The sequence below is a fragment of the Leptodactylus fuscus genome, chromosome 1 (assembly GCF_031893055.1).
Source record: "Leptodactylus fuscus isolate aLepFus1 chromosome 1, aLepFus1.hap2, whole genome shotgun sequence".
Taxonomy (NCBI): Eukaryota; Metazoa; Chordata; class Amphibia; order Anura; family Leptodactylidae; genus Leptodactylus; species Leptodactylus fuscus.
This window is the reverse complement of record NC_134265.1, coordinates 95,765,717-95,785,626: the sequence shown is the minus strand read 5'-3', so window position 1 is coordinate 95,785,626 and position 19,910 is coordinate 95,765,717. Positions and strand designations below refer to the sequence as shown.

The 19,910-nt window shown below is 52.2% G+C and overlaps 19 non-coding genes and 5 pseudogenes across 19 annotated transcripts; all 24 read left to right on the top strand.

Moving 5' to 3' along the window:
• The first annotated feature begins 526 nt into the window (after positions 1–526).
• Positions 527–645, top strand: LOC142191249 (5S ribosomal RNA). The gene has a single exon (XR_012714856.1). It is a non-coding gene; the product is annotated as a 5S ribosomal RNA (ribosomal RNA).
• Positions 646–1,359: 714 nt separating this feature from the next.
• LOC142190494 (5S ribosomal RNA) lies at positions 1,360–1,469 on the top strand (annotated as a pseudogene).
• Positions 1,470–2,183: 714 nt separating this feature from the next.
• On the top strand, positions 2,184–2,302 carry LOC142190335 (5S ribosomal RNA). Its single transcript, XR_012714236.1, has one exon. It is a non-coding gene; the product is annotated as a 5S ribosomal RNA (ribosomal RNA).
• A 715-nt stretch (positions 2,303–3,017) lies between these two features.
• On the top strand, positions 3,018–3,126 carry LOC142190537 (5S ribosomal RNA; annotated as a pseudogene).
• A 714-nt stretch (positions 3,127–3,840) lies between these two features.
• Positions 3,841–3,959, top strand: LOC142189731 (5S ribosomal RNA). The gene has a single exon (XR_012713688.1). It is a non-coding gene; the product is annotated as a 5S ribosomal RNA (ribosomal RNA).
• Positions 3,960–4,673: 714 nt separating this feature from the next.
• On the top strand, positions 4,674–4,792 carry LOC142191248 (5S ribosomal RNA). The gene has a single exon (XR_012714855.1). It is a non-coding gene; the product is annotated as a 5S ribosomal RNA (ribosomal RNA).
• A 714-nt stretch (positions 4,793–5,506) lies between these two features.
• On the top strand, positions 5,507–5,605 carry LOC142190567 (5S ribosomal RNA; annotated as a pseudogene).
• A 714-nt stretch (positions 5,606–6,319) lies between these two features.
• Positions 6,320–6,438, top strand: LOC142191246 (5S ribosomal RNA). Its single transcript, XR_012714853.1, has one exon. It is a non-coding gene; the product is annotated as a 5S ribosomal RNA (ribosomal RNA).
• Positions 6,439–7,152: 714 nt separating this feature from the next.
• On the top strand, positions 7,153–7,271 carry LOC142190254 (5S ribosomal RNA). The gene has a single exon (XR_012714178.1). It is a non-coding gene; the product is annotated as a 5S ribosomal RNA (ribosomal RNA).
• Positions 7,272–7,986: 715 nt separating this feature from the next.
• Positions 7,987–8,105, top strand: LOC142189724 (5S ribosomal RNA). Its single transcript, XR_012713681.1, has one exon. It is a non-coding gene; the product is annotated as a 5S ribosomal RNA (ribosomal RNA).
• A 714-nt stretch (positions 8,106–8,819) lies between these two features.
• LOC142190117 (5S ribosomal RNA) lies at positions 8,820–8,938 on the top strand. The gene has a single exon (XR_012714048.1). It is a non-coding gene; the product is annotated as a 5S ribosomal RNA (ribosomal RNA).
• Positions 8,939–9,652: 714 nt separating this feature from the next.
• On the top strand, positions 9,653–9,771 carry LOC142191245 (5S ribosomal RNA). The gene has a single exon (XR_012714852.1). It is a non-coding gene; the product is annotated as a 5S ribosomal RNA (ribosomal RNA).
• Positions 9,772–10,486: 715 nt separating this feature from the next.
• On the top strand, positions 10,487–10,605 carry LOC142191244 (5S ribosomal RNA). Its single transcript, XR_012714850.1, has one exon. It is a non-coding gene; the product is annotated as a 5S ribosomal RNA (ribosomal RNA).
• Positions 10,606–11,319: 714 nt separating this feature from the next.
• Positions 11,320–11,438, top strand: LOC142191243 (5S ribosomal RNA). Its single transcript, XR_012714849.1, has one exon. It is a non-coding gene; the product is annotated as a 5S ribosomal RNA (ribosomal RNA).
• Positions 11,439–12,152: 714 nt separating this feature from the next.
• Positions 12,153–12,271, top strand: LOC142190703 (5S ribosomal RNA). The gene has a single exon (XR_012714384.1). It is a non-coding gene; the product is annotated as a 5S ribosomal RNA (ribosomal RNA).
• A 715-nt stretch (positions 12,272–12,986) lies between these two features.
• On the top strand, positions 12,987–13,095 carry LOC142190339 (5S ribosomal RNA; annotated as a pseudogene).
• Positions 13,096–13,809: 714 nt separating this feature from the next.
• LOC142190126 (5S ribosomal RNA) lies at positions 13,810–13,928 on the top strand. The gene has a single exon (XR_012714057.1). It is a non-coding gene; the product is annotated as a 5S ribosomal RNA (ribosomal RNA).
• A 715-nt stretch (positions 13,929–14,643) lies between these two features.
• LOC142189723 (5S ribosomal RNA) lies at positions 14,644–14,762 on the top strand. The gene has a single exon (XR_012713680.1). It is a non-coding gene; the product is annotated as a 5S ribosomal RNA (ribosomal RNA).
• Positions 14,763–15,476: 714 nt separating this feature from the next.
• Positions 15,477–15,595, top strand: LOC142191242 (5S ribosomal RNA). The gene has a single exon (XR_012714848.1). It is a non-coding gene; the product is annotated as a 5S ribosomal RNA (ribosomal RNA).
• Positions 15,596–16,310: 715 nt separating this feature from the next.
• Positions 16,311–16,429, top strand: LOC142191241 (5S ribosomal RNA). The gene has a single exon (XR_012714847.1). It is a non-coding gene; the product is annotated as a 5S ribosomal RNA (ribosomal RNA).
• Positions 16,430–17,143: 714 nt separating this feature from the next.
• On the top strand, positions 17,144–17,262 carry LOC142191240 (5S ribosomal RNA). Its single transcript, XR_012714846.1, has one exon. It is a non-coding gene; the product is annotated as a 5S ribosomal RNA (ribosomal RNA).
• A 714-nt stretch (positions 17,263–17,976) lies between these two features.
• Positions 17,977–18,095, top strand: LOC142190604 (5S ribosomal RNA). The gene has a single exon (XR_012714290.1). It is a non-coding gene; the product is annotated as a 5S ribosomal RNA (ribosomal RNA).
• A 715-nt stretch (positions 18,096–18,810) lies between these two features.
• On the top strand, positions 18,811–18,919 carry LOC142190338 (5S ribosomal RNA; annotated as a pseudogene).
• A 714-nt stretch (positions 18,920–19,633) lies between these two features.
• On the top strand, positions 19,634–19,752 carry LOC142190125 (5S ribosomal RNA). Its single transcript, XR_012714056.1, has one exon. It is a non-coding gene; the product is annotated as a 5S ribosomal RNA (ribosomal RNA).
• Positions 19,753–19,910: the final 158 nt, after the last annotated feature.

Here is a 19,910-nt window from a genome sequence, read left to right as displayed (position 1 = left end):
CCAGCGTTGTGGCTTTTTACTTTTAATAATAGCAGGCTTCATTTCCATAGTATCTGGGCCTCCCGCCGGGCTGGAAGCCATAGCTAGTAACCTGCAGACCAATTTACAGGGCAACACAGGCTGAACATCTTTGCAGACAACGCGCCCTAATAAAAGAGAAGCTGACTGAAAAGCAGCTTCGCTTCCAGGCACGGGCAACCATCTCAACTTCTTCCTTAGCCGACTCCTGGACAATGGGCTCTGGTCCAGCTTGCTCTTTCTTTCACCCCCGGGATGGTTTCTTAGCCCTGCGCAGACCTTGCGCCCAGCCCTTTTGAAAGAGGGCGGCTGCGGCCTGTGACTGGTTGCTGAACAACACCTGTGGGTATAAGGGCCGCCCCCAGCTCTTGCACTGCTCCTGTTGGAGTATGAAGTTCCCTTAAGAGAAGGCAAAAAGTGAAGAAAAAGGTCTAGCGTGAAGTAGTGCAAAGGGCTGCCAGCAGCCAGGCTGCAAAGTAGAAGAGGAGTAAGTGAGAAGCCTGTCTCTGCCTACGGCCACACCACCCTGAACACGCCCGATCTCGTCTGATCTCGGAAGCTAAGCAGGGTCGGGCCTGGTTAGTACTTGGATGGGAGACCGCCTGGGAATACCAGGTGCTGTAGGCTTTTGCTTTTCCTCACTTCCACCAGCAGGGGTCACTCTCCTCTATGCCATTTTTACATTCACTTTTTACACTGCACACTTGCTTCTTTTACATTCGCTTTCTCTCTTGCACTCTTTAGGCCTTGCAAAATCCTAGTATTCTCAGTCTTACCGCTATCACTCTTAGCAGCCGCAGCGGGCGTGGTGGCCACCAGCGTTGTGGCTTTTTACTTTTAATAATAGCAGGCTTCATTTCCATAGTATCTGGGCCTCCCGCCGGGCTGGAAGCCATAGCTAGTAACCTGCAGACCAATTTACAGGGCAACACAGGCTGAACATCTTTGCAGACAACGCGCCCTAAGAAAAGAGAAGCTGACTGAAAAGCAGCTTCGCTTCCAGGCACGGGCAACCATCTCAACTTCTTCCTTAGCCGACTCCTGGACAATGGGCTCTGGTCCAGCTTGCTCTTTCTTTCACCCCCGGGATGGTTTCTTAGCCCTGCGCAGACCTTGCGCCCAGCCCTTTTGAAAGAGGGCGGCTGCGGCCTGTGACTGGTTGCTGAACAACACCTGTGGGTATAAGGGCCGCCCCCAGCTCTTGCACTGCTCCTGTTGGAGTATGAAGTTCCCTTAAGAGAAGGCAAAAAGTGAAGAAAAAGGTCTAGCGTGAAGTAGTGCAAAGAGCTGCCAGCAGCCAGGCTGCAAAGTAGAAGAGGAGTAAGTGAGAAGCCTGTCTCTGCCTACGGCCACACCACCCTGAACACGCCTGATCTCAGGAAGCTAAGCAGGGTCGGGCCTGGTTAGTACTTGGATGGGAGACCGCCTGGGAATACCAGGTGCTGTAGGCTTTTGCTTTTCCTCACTTCCACCAGCAGGGGTCACTCTCCTCTATGCCATTTTTACATTCACTTTTTACACTGCACACTTGCTTCTTTTACATTCGCTTTCTCTCTTGCACTCTTTAGGCCTTGCAAAATCCTAGTATTCTCAGTCTTACCGCTATCACTCTTAGCAGCCGCAGCGGGCGTGGTGGCCACCAGCGTTGTGGCTTTTTTCTTTTAATAATAGCAGGCTTCATTTCCATAGTATCTGGGCCTCCCGCCGGGCTGGAACCCATAGCTCGTAACCTGCAGACCAATTTACAGGGCAACACAGGCTGAACATCTTTGCAGACAACGCGCCCTAAGAAAAGAGAAGCTGACTGAAAAGCAGCTTCGCTTCCAGGCACGGGCAACCATCTCAACTTCTTCCTTAGCCGACTACTGGACAATGGGCTCTGGTCCAGCTTGCTCTTTCTTTCACCCCTGGGATGGTTTCTTAGCCCTGCGCAGACCTTGCGCCCAGCCCTTTTGAAAGAGGGCGGCTGCGGCCTGTGACTGGTTGCTGAACAACACCTGTGGGTATAAGGGCCGCCCCCAGCTCTTGCACTGCTCCTGTTGGAGTATGAAGTTCCCTTAAGAGAAGGCAAAAAGTGAAGAAAAAGGTCTAGCGTGAAGTAGTGCAAAGGGCTGCCAGCAGCCAGGCTGCAAAGTAGAAGAGGAGTAAGTGAGAAGCCTGTCTCTGCCTACAGCCACACCACCCTGAACACGCCCTTTCTTGTCTGATCTCGGAAGCTAAGCAGGGTCGGGCCTGGTTAGTACTTGGATGGGAGACCGCTTGGGAATACCAGGTGCTGTAGGCTTTTGCTTTTCCTCACTTCCACCAGCAGGGGTCACTCTCCTCTATGCCATTTTTACATTCACTTTTTACACTGCACACTTGCTTCTTTTACATTCGCTTTCTCTCTTGCACTCTTTAGGCCTTGCAAAATCCTAGTATTCTCAGTCTTACCGCTATCACTCTTAGCAGCCGCAGCGGGCGTGGTGGCCACCAGCGTTGTGGCTTTTTACTTTTACTAATAGCAGGCTTCATTTCCATAGTATCTGGGCCTCCCGCCGGGCTGGAAGCCATAGCTAGTAACCTGCAGACCAATTTACAGGGCAACACAGGCTGAACATCTTTGCAGACAACGCGCCCTAAGAAAAGAGAAGCTGACTGAAAAGCAGCTTCGTTTCCAGGCACGGGCAACCATCTCAACTTCTTCCTTAGCCGACTACTGGACAATGGGCTCTGGTCCAGCTTGCTCTTTCTTTCACCCCCGGGATGGTTTCTTAGCCCTGCGCAGACCTTGCGCCCAGCCCTTTTGAAAGAGGGCGGCTGCGGCCTGTGACTGGTTGCTGAACAACACCTGTGGGTATAAGGGCCGCCCCCCAGCTCTTGCACTGCTCCTGTTGGAGTATGAAGTTCCCTTAAGAGAAGGCAAAAAGTGAAGAAGAAGGTCTAGCGTGAAGTAGTGCAAAGGGCTGCCAGCAGCCAGGCTGCAAAGTAGAAGAGGAGTAAGTGAGAAGCCTGTCTCTGCCTACGGCCACACCACCCTGAACGCGTCTGATCTCGGAAGCTAAGCAGGGTCTGGCCTGGTTAGTACTTGGATGGGAGACCGCCTGGGAATACCAGGTGCTGTAGGCTTTTGCTTTTCCTCACTTCCACCAGCAGGGGTCACTCTCCTCTATGCCATTTTTACATTCACTTTTTACACTGCACACTTGCTTCTTTTACATTCGCTTTCTCTCTTGCACTCTTTAGGCCTTGCAAAATCCTAGTATTCTCAGTCTTACCGCTATCACTCTTAGCAGCCGCAGCGGGCGTGGTGGCCACCAGCGTTGTGGCTTTTTACTTTTAATAATAGCAGGCTTCATTTCCATAGTATCTGGGCCTCCCGCCGGGCTGGAAGCCATAGCTAGTAACCTGCAGACCAATTTACAGGGCAACACAGGTTGAACATCTTTGCAGACAACGTGCCCTAAGAAAAGAGAAGCTGACTGAAAAGCAGCTTCGCTTCCAGGCACGGGCAACCATCTCAACTTCTTCCTTAGCCGACTCCTGGACAATGGGCTCTGGTCCAGCTTGCTCTTTCTTTCACCCCCGGGATGGTTTCTTAGCCCTGCGCAGACCTTGCGCCCAGCCCTTTTGAAAGAGGGCGGCTGCGGCCTGTGACTGGTTGCTGAACAACACCTGTGGGTATAAGGGCCGCCCCCAGCTCTTGCACTGCTCCTGTTGGAGTATGAAGTTCCCTTAAAAGAAGGCAAAAAGTGAAGAAAAAGGTCTAGCGTGAAGTAGTGCAAAGGGCTGCCAGCAGCCAGGCTGCAAAGTAGAAGAGGAGTAAGTGAGAAGCCTGTCTCTGCCTACGGCCACACCACCCTGAAAACGCCTGATCTCGTCTGATCTCGGAAGCTAAGCAGGGTCGGGCCTGGTTAGTACTTGGATGGGAGACCGCCTGGGAATACCAGGTGCTGTAGGCTTTTGCTTTTCCTCACTTCCACCAGCAGGGGTCACTCTCCTCTATGCCATTTTTACATTCACTTTTTACACTGCACACTTGCTTCTTTTACATTCGCTTTCTCTCTTGCACTCTTTAGGCCTTGCAAAATCCTAGTATTCTCAGTCTTACCGCTATCACTCTTAGCAGCCGCAGCGGGCGTGGTGGCCACCAGCGTTGTGGCTTTTTACTTTTAATAATAGCAGGCTTCATTTCCATAGTATCTGGGCCTCCCGCCGGGCTGGAAGCCATAGCTAGTAACCTGCAGACCAATTTACAGGGCAACACAGGCTGAACATCTTTGCAGACAACGCGCCCTAATAAAAGAGAAGCTGACTGAAAAGCAGCTTCGCTTCCAGGCACGGGCAACCATCTCAACTTCTTCCTTAGCCGACTCCTGGACAATGGGCTCTGGTCCAGCTTGCTCTTTCTTTCACCCCCGGGATGGTTTCTTAGCCCTGCGCAGACCTTGCGCCCAGCCCTTTTGAAAGAGGGCGGCTGCGGCCTGTGACTGGTTGCTGAACAACACCTGTGGGTATAAGGGCCGCCCCCAGCTCTTGCACTGCTCCTGTTGGAGTATGAAGTTCCCTTAAGAGAAGGCAAAAAGTGAAGAAAAAGGTCTAGCGTGAAGTAGTGCAAAGGGCTGCCAGCAGCCAGGCTGCAAAGTAGAAGAGGAGTAAGTGAGAAGCCTGTCTCTGCCTACGGCCACACCACCCTGAACACGCCCGATCTCGTCTGATCTCGGAAGCTAAGCAGGGTCGGGCCTGGTTAGTACTTGGATGGGAGACCGCCTGGGAATACCAGGTGCTGTAGGCTTTTGCTTTTCCTCACTTCCACCAGCAGGGGTCACTCTCCTCTATGCCATTTTTACATTCACTTTTTACACTGCACACTTGCTTCTTTTACATTCGCTTTCTCTCTTGCACTCTTTAGGCCTTGCAAAATCCTAGTATTCTCAGTCTTACCGCTATCACTCTTAGCAGCCGCAGCGGGCGTGGTGGCCACCAGCGTTGTGGCTTTTTACTTTTAATAATAGCAGGCTTCATTTCCATAGTATCTGGGCCTCCCGCCGGGCTGGAAGCCATAGCTAGTAACCTGCAGACCAATTTACAGGGCAACACAGGCTGAACATCTTTGCAGACAACGCGCCCTAAGAAAAGAGAAGCTGACTGAAAAGCAGCTTCGCTTCCAGGCACGGGCAACCATCTCAACTTCTTCCTTAGCCGACTCCTGGACAATGGGCTCTGGTCCAGCTTGCTCTTTCTTTCACCCCCGGGATGGTTTCTTAGCCCTGCGCAGACCTTGCGCCCAGCCCTTTTGAAAGAGGGCGGCTGCGGCCTGTGACTGGTTGCTGAACAACACCTGTGGGTATAAGGGCCGCCCCCAGCTCTTGCACTGCTCCTGTTGGAGTATGAAGTTCCCTTAAGAGAAGGCAAAAAGTGAAGAAAAAGGTCTAGCGTGAAGTAGTGCAAAGGGCTGCCAGCAGCCAGGCTGCAAAGTAGAAGAGGAGTAAGTGAGAAGCCTGTCTCTGCCTACGGCCACACCACCCTGATCTCGGAAGCTAAGCAGGGTCGGGCCTGGTTAGTACTTGGATGGGAGACCGCCTGGGAATACCAGGTGCTGTAGACTTTTGCTTTTCCTCACTTCCACCAGCAGGGGTCACTCTCCTCTATGCCATTTTTACATTCACTTTTTACACTGCACACTTGCTTCTTTTACATTCGCTTTCTCTCTTGCACTCTTTAGGCCTTGCAAAATCCTAGTATTCTCAGTCTTACCGCTATCACTCTTAGCAGCCGCAGCGGGCGTGGTGGCCACCAGCGTTGTGGCTTTTTACTTTTAATAATAGCAGGCTTCATTTCCATAGTATCTGGGCCTCCCGCCGGGCTGGAAGCCATAGCTAGTAACCTGCAGACCAATTTACAGGGCAACACAGGCTGAACATCTTTGCAGACAACGCGCCCTAAGAAAAGAGAAGCTGACTGAAAAGCAGCTTCGCTTCCAGGCACGGGCAACCATCTCAACTTCTTCCTTAGCCGACTCCTGGACAATGGGCTCTGGTCCAGCTTGCTCTTTCTTTCACCCCCGGGATGGTTTCTTAGCCCTGCGCAGACCTTGCGCCCAGCCCTTTTGAAAGAGGGCGGCTGCGGCCTGTGACTGGTTGCTGAACAACACCTGTGGGTATAAGGGCCGCCCCCGGCTCTTGCACTGCTCCTGTTGGAGTATGAAGTTCCCTTAAGAGAAGGCAAAAAGTGAAGAAAAAGGTCTAGCGTGAAGTAGTGCAAAGGGCTGCCAGCAGCCAGGCTGCAAAGTAGAAGAGGAGTAAGTGAGAAACCTGTCTCTGCCTACGGCCACACCACCCTGAACACGCCCGATCTCGTCTGATCTCGGAAGCTAAGCAGGGTCGGGCCTGGTTAGTACTTGGATGGGAGACCGCCTGGGAATACCAGGTGCTGTAGGCTTTTGCTTTTCCTCACTTCCACCAGCAGGGCTCACTCTCCTCTATGCCATTTTTACATTCACTTTTTACACTGCACACTTGCTTCTTTTACATTCGCTTTCTCTCTTGCACTCTTTAGGCCTTGCAAAATCCTAGTATTCTCAGTCTTACCGCTATCACTCTTAGCAGCCGCAGCGGGCGTGGTGGCCACCAGCGTTGTGGCTTTTTTCATTTAATAATAGCAGGCTTCATTTCCATAGTATCTGGGCCTCCCGCCGGGCTGGAAGCCATAGCTAGTAACCTGCAGACCAATTTACAGGGCAACACAGGCTGAACATCTTTGCAGACAACGCGCCCTAAGAAAAGAGAAGCTGACTGAAAAGCAGCTTCGCTTCCAGGCACGGGCAACCATCTCAACTTCTTCCTTAGCCGACTACTGGACAATGGGCTCTGGTCCAGCTTGCTCTTTCTTTCACCCCTGGGATGGTTTCTTAGCCCTGCGCAGACCTTGCGCCCAGCCCTTTTGAAAGAGGGCGGCTGCGGCCTGTGACTGGTTGCTGAACAACACCTGTGGGTATAAGGGCCGCCCCCAGCTCTTGCACTGCTCCTGTTGGAGTATGAAGTTCCCTTAAGAGAAGGCAAAAAGTGAAGAAAAAGGTCTAGCGTGAAGTAGTGCAAAGGGCTGCCAGCAGCCAGGCTGCAAAGTAGAAGAGGAGTAAGTGAGAAGCCTGTCTTTGCCTACAGCCACACCACCCTGAACACGCCCTTTCTCGTCTGATCTCGGAAGCTAAGCAGGGTCGGGCCTGGTTAGTACTTGGATGGGAGACCGCCTGGGAATACCAGGTGCTGTAGGCTTTTGCTTTTCCTCACTTCCACCAGCAGGGGTCACTCTCCTCTATGCCATTTTTACATTCACTTTTTACACTGCACACTTGCTTCTTTTACATTCGCTTTCTCTCTTGCACTCTTTAGGCCTTGCAAAATCCTAGTATTCTCAGTCTTACCGCTATCACTCTTAGCAGCCGCAGCGGGCGTGGTGGCCACCAGCGTTGTGGCTTTTTACTTTTAATAATAGCAGGCTTCATTTCCATAGTATCTGGGCCTCCCGCCGGGCTGGAAGCCATAGCTAGTAACCTGCAGACCAATTTACAGGGCAACACAGGCTGAACATCTTTGCAGACAACGCGCCCTAAGAAAAGAGAAGCTGACTGAAAAGCAGCTTCGCTTCCAGGCACGGGCAACCATCTCAACTTCTTCCTTAGCCGACTACTGGACAATGGGCTCTGGTCCAGCTTGCTCTTTCTTTCACCCCCGGGATGGTTTCTTAGCCCTGCGCAGACCTTGCGCCCAGCCCTTTTGAAAGAGGGCGGCTGCGGCCTGTGACTGGTTGCTGAACAACACCTGTGGGTATAAGGGCCGCACCCCAGCTCTTGCACTGCTCCTGTTGGAGTATGAAGTTCCCTTAAGAGAAGGCAAAAAGTGAAGAAGAAGGTCTAGCGTGAAGTAGTGCAAAGAGCTGCCAGCAGCCAGGCTGCAAAGTAGAAGAGGAGTAAGTGAGAAGCCTGTCTCTGCCTACGGCCACACCACCCTGAACACGCCCGATCTCGTCTGATCTCGGAAGCTAAGCAGGGTCGGGCCAGGTTAGTACTTGGATGGGAGACCGTCTGGGAATACCAGGTGCTGTAGGCTTTTGCTTTTCCTCACTTCCACCAGCAGGGGTCACTCTCCTCTATGCCATTTTTACATTCACTTTTTACACTGCACACTTGCTTCTTTTACATTCGCTTTCTCTCTTGCACTCTTTAGGCCTTGCAAAATCCTAGTATTCTCAGTCTTACCGCTATCACTCTTAGCAGCCGCAGCGGGCGTGGTGGCCACCAGCGTTGTGGCTTTTTACTTTTAATAATAGCAGGCTTCATTTCCATAGTATCTGGGCCTCCCGCCGGGCTGGAAGCCATAGCTAGTAACCTGCAGACCAATTTACAGGGCAACACAGGCTGAACATCTTTGCAGACAACGTGCCCTAAGAAAAGAGAAGCTGACTGAAAAGCAGCTTCGCTTCCAGGCACGGGCAACCATCTCAACTTCTTCCTTAGCCGACAACTGGACAATGGGCTCTGGTCCAGCTTGCTCTTTCTTTCACCCCCGGGATGGTTTCTTAGCCCTGCGCAGACCTTGCGCCCAGCCCTTTTGAAAGAGGGCGGCTGCGGCCTGTGACTGGTTGCTGAACAACACCTGTGGGTATAAGGGCCGCCCCCAGCTCTTGCACTGCTCCTGTTGGAGTATGAAGTTCCCTTAAGAGAAGGCAAAAAGTGAAGAAAAAGGTCTAGCGTGAAGTAGTGCAAAGGGCTGCCAGCAGCCAGGCTGCAAAGTAGAAGAGGAGTAAGTGAGAAGCCTGTCTCTGCCTACGGCCACACCACCCTGAACACGCCCGATCTCGTCTGATCTCGGAAGCTAAGCAGGGTCGGGCCTGGTTAGTACTTGGATTGGAGACCGCCTGGGAATACCAGGTGCTGTAGGCTTTTGCTTTTCCTCACTTCCACCAGCAGGGGTCACTCTCCTCTATGCCATTTTTACATTCACTTTTTACACTGCACACTTGCTTCTTTTACATTCGCTTTCTCTCTTGCACTCTTTAGGCCTTGCAAAATCCTAGTATTCTCAGTCTTACCGCTATCACTCTTAGCAGCCGCAGCGGGCGTGGTGGCCACCAGCGTTGTGGCTTTTTACTTTTAATAATAGCAGGCTTCATTTCCATAGTATCTGGGCCTCCCGCCGGGCTGGAAGCCATAGCTAGTAACCTGCAGACCAATTTACAGGGCAACACAGGCTGAACATCTTTGCAGACAACGCGCCCTAAGAAAAGAGAAGCTGACTGAAAAGCAGCTTCGCTTCCAGGCACGGGCAACCATCTCAACTTCTTCCTTAGCCGACTCCTGGACAATGGGCTCTGGTCCAGCTTGCTCTTTCTTTCACCCCCAGGATGGTTTCTTAGCCCTGCGCAGACCTTGCGCCCAACCCTTTTGAAAGAGGGCGGCTGCGGCCTGTGACTGGTTGCTGAACAACACCTGTGGGTATAAGGGCCGCCCCCAGCTCTTGCACTGCTCCTGTTGGAGTATGAAGTTCCCTTAAGAGAAGGCAAAAAGTGAAGAAAAAGGTCTAGCGTGAAGTAGTGCAAAGAGCTGCCAGCAGCCAGGCTGCAAAGTAGAAGAGGAGTAAGTGAGAAGCCTGTCTCTGCCTACGGCCACACCACCCTGAACACGCCCGATCTCGTCTGATCTCGGAAGCTAAGCAGGGTCGGGCCTGGTTAGTACTTGGATGGGAGACCGCCTGGGAATACCAGGTGCTGTAGGCTTTTGCTTTTCCTCACTTCCACCAGCAGGGGTCACTCTCCTCTATGCCATTTTTACATTCACTTTTTACACTGCACACTTGCTTCTTTTACATTCGCTTTCTCTCTTGCACTCTTTAGGCCTTGCAAAATCCTAGTATTCTCAGTCTTACCGCTATCACTCTTAGCAGCCGCAGCGGGCGTGGTGGCCACCAGCGTTGTGGCTTTTTACTTTTAATAATAGCAGGCTTCATTTCCATAGTATCTGGGCCTCCCGCCGGGCTGGAAGCCATAGCTAGTAACCTGCAGACCAATTTACAGGGCAACACAGGCTGAACATCTTTGCAGACAACGCGCCCTAAGAAAAGAGAAGCTGACTGAAAAGCAGCTTCGCTTCCAGGCACGGGCAACCATCTCAACTTCTTCCTTAGCCGACAACTGGACAATGGGCTCTGGTCCAGCTTGCTCTTTCTTTCACCCCCGGGATGGTTTCTTAGCCCTGCGCAGACCTTGCGCCCAGCCCTTTTGAAAGAGGGCGGCTGCGGCCTGTGACTGGTTGCTGAACAACACCTGTGGGTATAAGGGCCGCCCCCCAGCTCTTGCACTGCTCCTGTTGGAGTATGAAGTTCCCTTAAGAGAAGGCAAAAAGTGAAGAAGAAGGTCTAGCGTGAAGTAGTGCAAAGAGCTGCCAGCAGCCAGGCTGCAAAGTAGAAGAGGAGTAAGTGAGAAGCCTGTCTCTGCCTACGGCCACACCACCCTGAACACGCCCGATCTCGTCTGATCTCGGAAGCTAAGCAGGGTCGGGCCTGGTTAGTACTTGGATGGGAGACCGCCTGGGAATACCAGGTGCTGTAGGCTTTTGCTTTTCCTCACTTCCACCAGCAGGGGTCACTCTCCTCTATGCCATTTTTACATTCACTTTTTACACTGCACACTTGCTTCTTTTACATTCGCTTTCTCTCTTGCACTCTTTAGGCCTTGCAAAATCCTAGTATTCTCAGTCTTACCGCTATCACTCTTAGCAGCCGCAGCGGGCGTGGTGGCCACCAGCGTTGTGGCTTTTTACTTTTAATAATAGCAGGCTTCATTTCCATAGTATCTGGGCCTCCCGCCGGGCTGGAAGCCATAGCTAGTAACCTGCAGACCAATTTACAGGGCAACACAGGCTGAACATCTTTGCAGACAACGCGCCCTAAGAAAAGAGAAGCTGACTGAAAAGCAGCTTCGCTTCCAGGCACGGGCAACCATCTCAACTTCTTCCTTAGCCGACTCCTGGACAATGGGCTCTGGTCCAGCTTGCTCTTTCTTTCACCCCCGGGATGGTTTCTTAGCCCTGCGCAGACCTTGCGCCCAGCCCTTTTGAAAGAGGGCGGCTGCGGCCTGTGACTGGTTGCTGAACAACACCTGTGGGTATAAGGGCCGCCCCCAGCTCTTGCACTGCTCCTGTTGGAGTATGAAGTTCCCTTAAGAGAAGGCAAAAAGTGAAGAAAAAGGTCTAGCGTGAAGTAGTGCAAAGGGCTGCCAGCAGCCAGGCTGCAAAGTAGAAGAGGAGTAAGTGAGAAGCCTGTCTCTGCCTACGGCCACACCACCCTGAACACGCCCGATCTCGTCTGATCTCGGAAGCTAAGCAGGGTCGGGCCTGGTTAGTACTTGGATGGGAGACCGCCTGGGAATACCAGGTGCTGTAGGCTTTTGCTTTTCCTCACTTCCACCAGCAGGGGTCACTCTCCTCTATGCCATTTTTACATTCACTTTTTACACTGCACACTTGCTTCTTTTACATTCGCTTTCTCTCTTGCACTCTTTAGGCCTTGCAAAATCCTAGTATTCTCAGTCTTACCGCTATCACTCTTAGCAGCCGCAGCGGGCGTGGTGGCCACCAGCGTTGTGGCTTTTTTCTTTTAATAATAGCAGGCTTCATTTCCATAGTATCTGGGCCTCCCGCCGGACTGGAAGCCATAGCTCGTAACCTGCAGACCAATTTACAGGGCAACACAGGCTGAACATCTTTGCAGACAACGCGCCCTAAGAAAAGCGAAGCTGACTGAAAAGCAGCTTCGCTTCCAGGCACGGGCAACCATCTCAACTTCTTCCTTAGCCGACTACTGGACAATGGGCTCTGGTCCAGCTTGCTCTTTCTTTCACCCCCGGGATGGTTTCTTAGCCCTGCGCAGACCTTGCGCCCAGCCCTTTTGAAAGAGGGCGGCTGCGGCCTGTGACTGGTTGCTGAACAACACCTGTGGGTATAAGGGCCGCCCCCAGCTCTTGCACTGCTCCTGTTGGAGTATGAAGTTCCCTTAAGAGAAGGCAAAAAGTGAAGAAGAAGGTCTAGCGTGAAGTAGTGCAAAGGGCTGCCAGCAGCCAGGCTGCAAAGTAGAAGAGGAGTAAGTGAGAAGCCTGTCTCTGCCTACGGCCACACCACCCTGAACACGCCCGATCTCGTCTGATCTCGGAAGCTAAGCAGGGTTGGGCCTGGTTAGTACTTGGATGGGAGACCGCCTGGGAATACCAGGTGCTGTAGGCTTTTGCTTTTCCTCACTTCCACCAGCAGGGGTCACTCTCCTCTATGCCATTTTTACATTCACTTTTTACACTGCACACTTGCTTCTTTTACATTCGCTTTCTCTCTTGCACTCTTTAGGCCTTGCAAAATCCTAGTATTCTCAGTCTTACCGCTATCACTCTTAGCAGCCGCAGTGGGCGTGGTGGCCACCAGCGTTGTGGCTTTTTACTTTTAATAATAGCAGGCTTCATTTCCATAGTATCTGGGCCTCCCGCCGGGCTGGAAGCCATAGCTAGTAACCTGCAGACCAATTTACAGGGCAACACAGGCTGAACATCTTTGCAGACAACGTGCCCTAAGAAAAGAGAAGCTGACTGAAAAGCAGCTTCGCTTCCAGGCACGGGCAACCATCTCAACTTCTTCCTTAGCCGACTCCTGGACAATGGGCTCTGGTCCAGCTTGCTCTTTCTTTCACCCCCGGGATGGTTTCTTAGCCCTGCGCAGACCTTGCGCCCAGCCCTTTTGAAAGAGGGCGGCTGCGGCCTGTGACTGGTTGCTGAACAACACCTGTGGGTATAAGGGCCGCCCCCCAGCTCTTGCACTGCTCCTGTTGGAGTATGAAGTTCCCTTAAGAGAAGGCAAAAAGTGAAGAAGAAGGTCTAGCGTGAAGTAGTGCAAAGAGCTGCCAGCAGCCAGGCTGCAAAGTAGAAGAGGAGTAAGTGAGAAGCCTGTCTCTGCCTACGGCCACACCACCCTGAACACGCCTGAACTCGGAAGCTAAGCAGGGTCGGGCCTGGTTAGTACTTGGATGGGAGACCGCCTGGGAATACCAGGTGCTGTAGGCTTTTGCTTTTCCTCACTTCCACCAGCAGGGGTCACTCTCCTCTATGCCATTTTTACATTCACTTTTTACACTGCACACTTGCTTCTTTTACATTCGCTTTCTCTCTTGCACTCTTTAGGCCTTGCAAAATCCTAGTATTCTCAGTCTTACCGCTATCACTCTTAGCAGCCGCAGCGGGCGTGGTGGCCACCAGCGTTGTGGCTTTTTACTTTTAATAATAGCAGGCTTCATTTCCATAGTATCTGGGCCTCCCGCCGGGCTGGAAGCCATAGCTAGTAACCTGCAGACCAATTTACAGGGCAACACAGGCTGAACATCTTTGCAGACAACGTGCCCTAAGAAAAGAGAAGCTGACTGAAAAGCAGCTTCGCTTCCAGGCACGGGCAACCATCTCAACTTCTTCCTTAGCCGACTCCTGGACAATGGGCTCTGGTCCAGCTTGCTCTTTCTTTCACCCCCGGGATGGTTTCTTAGCCCTGCGCAGACCTTGCGCCCAGCCCTTTTGAAAGAGGGCGGCTGCGGCCTGTGACTGGTTGCTGAACAACACCTGTGGGTATAAGGGCCGCCCCCAGCTCTTGCACTGCTCCTGTTGGAGTATGAAGTTCCCTTAAGAGAAGGCAAAAAGTGAAGAAAAAGGTCTAGCGTGAAGTAGTGCAAAGGGCTGCCAGCAGCCAGGCTGCAAAGTAGAAGAGGAGTAAGTGAGAAATTTGTCTCCGCCTATGGCCACACCACCCTGAACACGCCCGATCTCGTCTGATCTCGGAAGCTAAGCAGGGTCGAGCCTGGTTAGTACTTGGATGGGAGACCGCCTGGGAATACCAGGTGCTGTAGGCTTTTGCTTTTCCTCACTTCCACCAGCAGGGGTCACTCTCCTCTATGCCATTTTTACATTCACTTTTTACACTGCACACTTGCTTCTTTTACATTCGCTTTCTCTCTTGCACTCTTTAGGCCTTGCAAAATCCTAGTATTCTCAGTCTTACCGCTATCACTCTTAGCAGCCGCAGCGGGCGTGGTGGCCACCAGCGTTGTGGCTTTTTACTTTTAATAATAGCAGGCTTCATTTCCATAGTATCTGGGCCTCCCGCCGGGCTGGAAGCCATAGCTAGTAACCTGCAGACCAATTTACAGGGCAACACAGGCTGAACATCTTTGCAGACAACGCGCCCTAAGAAAAGAGAAGCTGACTGAAAAGCAGCTTCGCTTCCAGGCACGGGCAACCATCTCAACTTCTTCCTTAGCCGACTACTGGACAATGGGCTCTGGTCCAGCTTGCTCTTTCTTTCACCCCCGGGATGGTTTCTTAGCCCTGCGCAGACCTTGCGCCCAGCCCTTTTGAAAGAGGGCGGCTGCGGCCTGTGACTGGTTGCTGAACAACACCTGTGGGTATAAGGGCCGCACCCCAGCTCTTGCACTGCTCCTGTTGGAGTATGAAGTTCCCTTAAGAGAAGGCAAAAAGTGAAGAAGAAGGTCTAGCGTGAAGTAGTGCAAAGAGCTGCCAGCAGCCAGGCTGCAAAGTAGAAGAGGAGTAAGTGAGAAGCCTGTCTCTGCCTACGGCCACACCACCCTGAACACGCCCGATCTCGTCTGATCTCGGAAGCTAAGCAGGGTCGGGCCAGGTTAGTACTTGGATGGGAGACCGTCTGGGAATACCAGGTGCTGTAGGCTTTTGCTTTTCCTCACTTCCACCAGCAGGGGTCACTCTCCTCTATGCCATTTTTACATTCACTTTTTACACTGCACACTTGCTTCTTTTACATTCGCTTTCTCTCTTGCACTCTTTAGGCCTTGCAAAATCCTAGTATTCTCAGTCTTACCGCTATCACTCTTAGCAGCCGCAGCGGGCGTGGTGGCCACCAGCGTTGTGGCTTTTTACTTTTAATAATAGCAGGCTTCATTTCCATAGTATCTGGGCCTCCCGCCGGGCTGGAAGCCATAGCTAGTAACCTGCAGACCAATTTACAGGGCAACACAGGCTGAACATCTTTGCAGACAACGTGCCCTAAGAAAAGAGAAGCTGACTGAAAAGCAGCTTCGCTTCCAGGCACGGGCAACCATCTCAACTTCTTCCTTAGCCGACTCCTGGACAATGGGCTCTGGTCCAGCTTGCTCTTTCTTTCACCCCCGGGATGGTTTCTTAGCCCTGCGCAGACCTTGCGCCCAGCCCTTTTGAAAGAGGGCGGCTGCGGCCTGTGACTGGTTGCTGAACAACACCTGTGGGTATAAGGGCCGCCCCCAGCTCTTGCACTGCTCCTGTTGGAGTATGAAGTTCCCTTAAGAGAAGGCAAAAAGTGAAGAAAAAGGTCTAGCGTGAAGTAGTGCAAAGAGCTGCCAGCAGCCAGGCTGCAAAGTAGAAGAGGAGTAAGTGAGAAGCCTGTCTCTGCCTACGGCCACACCACCCTGAACACGCCCGATCTCGTCTGATCTCGGAAGCTAAGCAGGGTCGGGCCTGGTTAGTACTTGGATGGGAGACCGCCTGGGAATACCAGGTGCTGTAGGCTTTTGCTTTTCCTCACTTCCACCAGCAGGGGTCACTCTCCTCTATGCCATTTTTACATTCACTTTTTACACTGCACACTTGCTTCTTTTACATTCGCTTTCTCTCTTGCACTCTTTAGGCCTTGCAAAATCCTAGTATTCTCAGTCTTACCGCTATCACTCTTAGCAGCCGCAGCGGGCGTGGTGGCCACCAGCGTTGTGGCTTTTTACTTTTAATAATAGCAGGCTTCATTTCCATAGTATCTGGGCCTCCCGCCGGGCTGGAAGCCATAGCTAGTAACCTGCAGACCAATTTACAGGGCAACACAGGCTGAACATCTTTGCAGACAACGCGCCCTAAGAAAAGAGAAGCTGACTGAAAAGCAGCTTCGCTTCCAGGCACGGGCAACCATCTCAACTTCTTCCTTAGCCGACAACTGGACAATGGGCTCTGGTCCAGCTTGCTCTTTCTTTCACCCCCGGGATGGTTTCTTAGCCCTGCGCAGACCTTGCGCCCAGCCCTTTTGAAAGAGGGCGGCTGCGGCCTGTGACTGGTTGCTGAACAACACCTGTGGGTATAAGGGCCGCCCCCCAGCTCTTGCACTGCTCCTGTTGGAGTATGAAGTTCCCTTAAGAGAAGGCAAAAAGTGAAGAAGAAGGTCTAGCGTGAAGTAGTGCAAAGAGCTGCCAGCAGCCAGGCTGCAAAGTAGAAGAGGAGTAAGTGAGAAGCCTGTCTCTGCCTACGGCCACACCACCCTGAACACGCCCGATCTCGTCTGATCTCGGAAGCTAAGCAGGGTCGGGCCTGGTTAGTACTTGGATGGGAGACCGCCTGGGAATACCAGGTGCTGTAGGCTTTTGCTTTTCCTCACTTCCACCAGCAGGGGTCACTCTCCTCTATGCCATTTTTACATTCACTTTTTACACTGCACACTTGCTTCTTTTACATTCGCTTTCTCTCTTGCACTCTTTAGGCCTTGCAAAATCCTAGTATTCTCAGTCTTACCGCTATCACTCTTAGCAGCCGCAGCGGGCGTGGTGGCCACCAGCGTTGTGGCTTTTTACTTTTAATAATAGCAGGCTTCATTTCCATAGTATCTGGGCCTCCCGCCGGGCTGGAAGCCATAGCTAGTAACCTGCAGACCAATTTACAGGGCAACACAGGCTGAACATCTTTGCAGACAACGCGCCCTAAGAAAAGAGAAGCTGACTGAAAAGCAGCTTCGCTTCCAGGCACGGGCAACCATCTCAACTTCTTCCTTAGCCGACTCCTGGACAATGGGCTCTGGTCCAGCTTGCTCTTTCTTTCACCCCCGGGATGGTTTCTTAGCCCTGCGCAGACCTTGCGCCCAGCCCTTTTGAAAGAGGGCGGCTGCGGCCTGTGACTGGTTGCTGAACAACACCTGTGGGTATAAGGGCCGCCCCCAGCTCTTGCACTGCTCCTGTTGGAGTATGAAGTTCCCTTAAGAGAAGGCAAAAAGTGAAGAAAAAGGTCTAGCGTGAAGTAGTGCAAAGGGCTGCCAGCAGCCAGGCTGCAAAGTAGAAGAGGAGTAAGTGAGAAGCCTGTCTCTGCCTACGGCCACACCACCCTGAACACGCCCGATCTCGTCTGATCTCGGAAGCTAAGCAGGGTCGGGCCTGGTTAGTACTTGGATGGGAGACCGCCTGGGAATACCAGGTGCTGTAGGCTTTTGCTTTTCCTCACTTCCACCAGCAGGGGTCACTCTCCTCTATGCCATTTTTACATTCACTTTTTACACTGCACACTTGCTTCTTTTACATTCGCTTTCTCTCTTGCACTCTTTAGGCCTTGCAAAATCCTAGTATTCTCAGTCTTACCGCTATCACTCTTAGCAGCCGCAGCGGGCGTGGTGGCCACCAGCGTTGTGGCTTTTTTCTTTTAATAATAGCAGGCTTCATTTCCATAGTATCTGGGCCTCCCGCCGGACTGGAAGCCATAGCTCGTAACCTGCAGACCAATTTACAGGGCAACACAGGCTGAACATCTTTGCAGACAACGCGCCCTAAGAAAAGCGAAGCTGACTGAAAAGCAGCTTCGCTTCCAGGCACGGGCAACCATCTCAACTTCTTCCTTAGCCGACTACTGGACAATGGGCTCTGGTCCAGCTTGCTCTTTCTTTCACCCCCGGGATGGTTTCTTAGCCCTGCGCAGACCTTGCGCCCAGCCCTTTTGAAAGAGGGCGGCTGCGGCCTGTGACTGGTTGCTGAACAACACCTGTGGGTATAAGGGCCGCCCCCAGCTCTTGCACTGCTCCTGTTGGAGTATGAAGTTCCCTTAAGAGAAGGCAAAAAGTGAAGAAGAAGGTCTAGCGTGAAGTAGTGCAAAGGGCTGCCAGCAGCCAGGCTGCAAAGTAGAAGAGGAGTAAGTGAGAAGCCTGTCTCTGCCTACGGCCACACCACCCTGAACACGCCCGATCTCGTCTGATCTCGGAAGCTAAGCAGGGTTGGGCCTGGTTAGTACTTGGATGGGAGACCGCCTGGGAATACCAGGTGCTGTAGGCTTTTGCTTTTCCTCACTTCCACCAGCAGGGGTCACTCTCCTCTATGCCATTTTTACATTCACTTTTTACACTGCACACTTGCTTCTTTTACATTCGCTTTCTCTCTTGCACTCTTTAGGCCTTGCAAAATCCTAGTATTCTCAGTCTTACCGCTATCACTCTTAGCAGCCGCAGCGGGCGTGGTGGCCACCAGCGTTGTGGCTTTTTACTTTTAATAATAGCAGGCTTCATTTCCATAGTATCTGGGCCTCCCGCCGGGCTGGAAGCCATAGCTAGTAACCTGCAGACCAATTTACAGGGCAACACAGGCTGAACATCTTTGCAGACAACGTGCCCTAAGAAAAGAGAAGCTGACTGAAAAGCAGCTTCGCTTCCAGGCACGGGCAACCATCTCAACTTCTTCCTTAGCCGACTCCTGGACAATGGGCTCTGGTCCAGCTTGCTCTTTCTTTCACCCCCGGGATGGTTTCTTAGCCCTGCGCAGACCTTGCGCCCAGCCCTTTTGAAAGAGGGCGGCTGCGGCCTGTGACTGGTTGCTGAACAACACCTGTGGGTATAAGGGCCGCCCCCCAGCTCTTGCACTGCTCCTGTTGGAGTATGAAGTTCCCTTAAGAGAAGGCAAAAAGTGAAGAAGAAGGTCTAGCGTGAAGTAGTGCAAAGGGCTGCCAGCAGCCAGGCTGCAAAGTAGAAGAGGAGTAAGTGAGAAGCCTGTCTCTGCCTACGGCCACACCACCCTGAACACGCCTGAACTCGGAAGCTAAGCAGGGTCGGGCCTGGTTAGTACTTGGATGGGAGACCGCCTGGGAATACCAGGTGCTGTAGGCTTTTGCTTTTCCTCACTTCCACCAGCAGGGGTCACTCTCCTCTATGCCATTTTTACATTCACTTTTTACACTGCACACTTGCTTCTTTTACATTCGCTTTCTCTCTTGCACTCTTTAGGCCTTGCAAAATCCTAGTATTCTCAGTCTTACCGCTATCACTCTTAGCAGCCGCAGCGGGCGTGGTGGCCACCAGCGTTGTGGCTTTTTACTTTTAATAATAGCAGGCTTCATTTCCATAGTATCTGGGCCTCCCGCCGGGCTGGAAGCCATAGCTAGTAACCTGCAGACCAATTTACAGGGCAACACAGGCTGAACATCTTTGCAGACAACGTGCCCTAAGAAAAGAGAAGCTGACTGAAAAGCAGCTTCGCTTCCAGGCACGGGCAACCATCTCAACTTCTTCCTTAGCCGACTCCTGGACAATGGGCTCTGGTCCAGCTTGCTCTTTCTTTCACCCCCGGGATGGTTTCTTAGCCCTGCGCAGACCTTGCGCCCAGCCCTTTTGAAAGAGGGCGGCTGCGGCCTGTGACTGGTTGCTGAACAACACCTGTGGGTATAAGGGCCGCCCCCAGCTCTTGCACTGCTCCTGTTGGAGTATGAAGTTCCCTTAAGAGAAGGCAAAAAGTGAAGAAAAAGGTCTAGCGTGAAGTAGTGCAAAGGGCTGCCAGCAGCCAGGCTGCAAAGTAGAAGAGGAGTAAGTGAGAAATTTGTCTCCGCCTATGGCCACACCACCCTGAACACGCCCGATCTCGTCTGATCTCGGAAGCTAAGCAGGGTCGAGCCTGGTTAGTACTTGGATGGGAGACCGCCTGGGAATACCAGGTGCTGTAGGCTTTTGCTTTTCCTCACTTCCACCAGCAGGGGTCACTCTCCTCTATGCCATTTTTACATTCACTTTTTACACTGCACACTTGCTTCTTTTACATTCGCTTTCTCTCTTGCACTCTTTAGGCCTTGCAAAATCCTAGTATTCTCAGTCTTACCGCTATCAC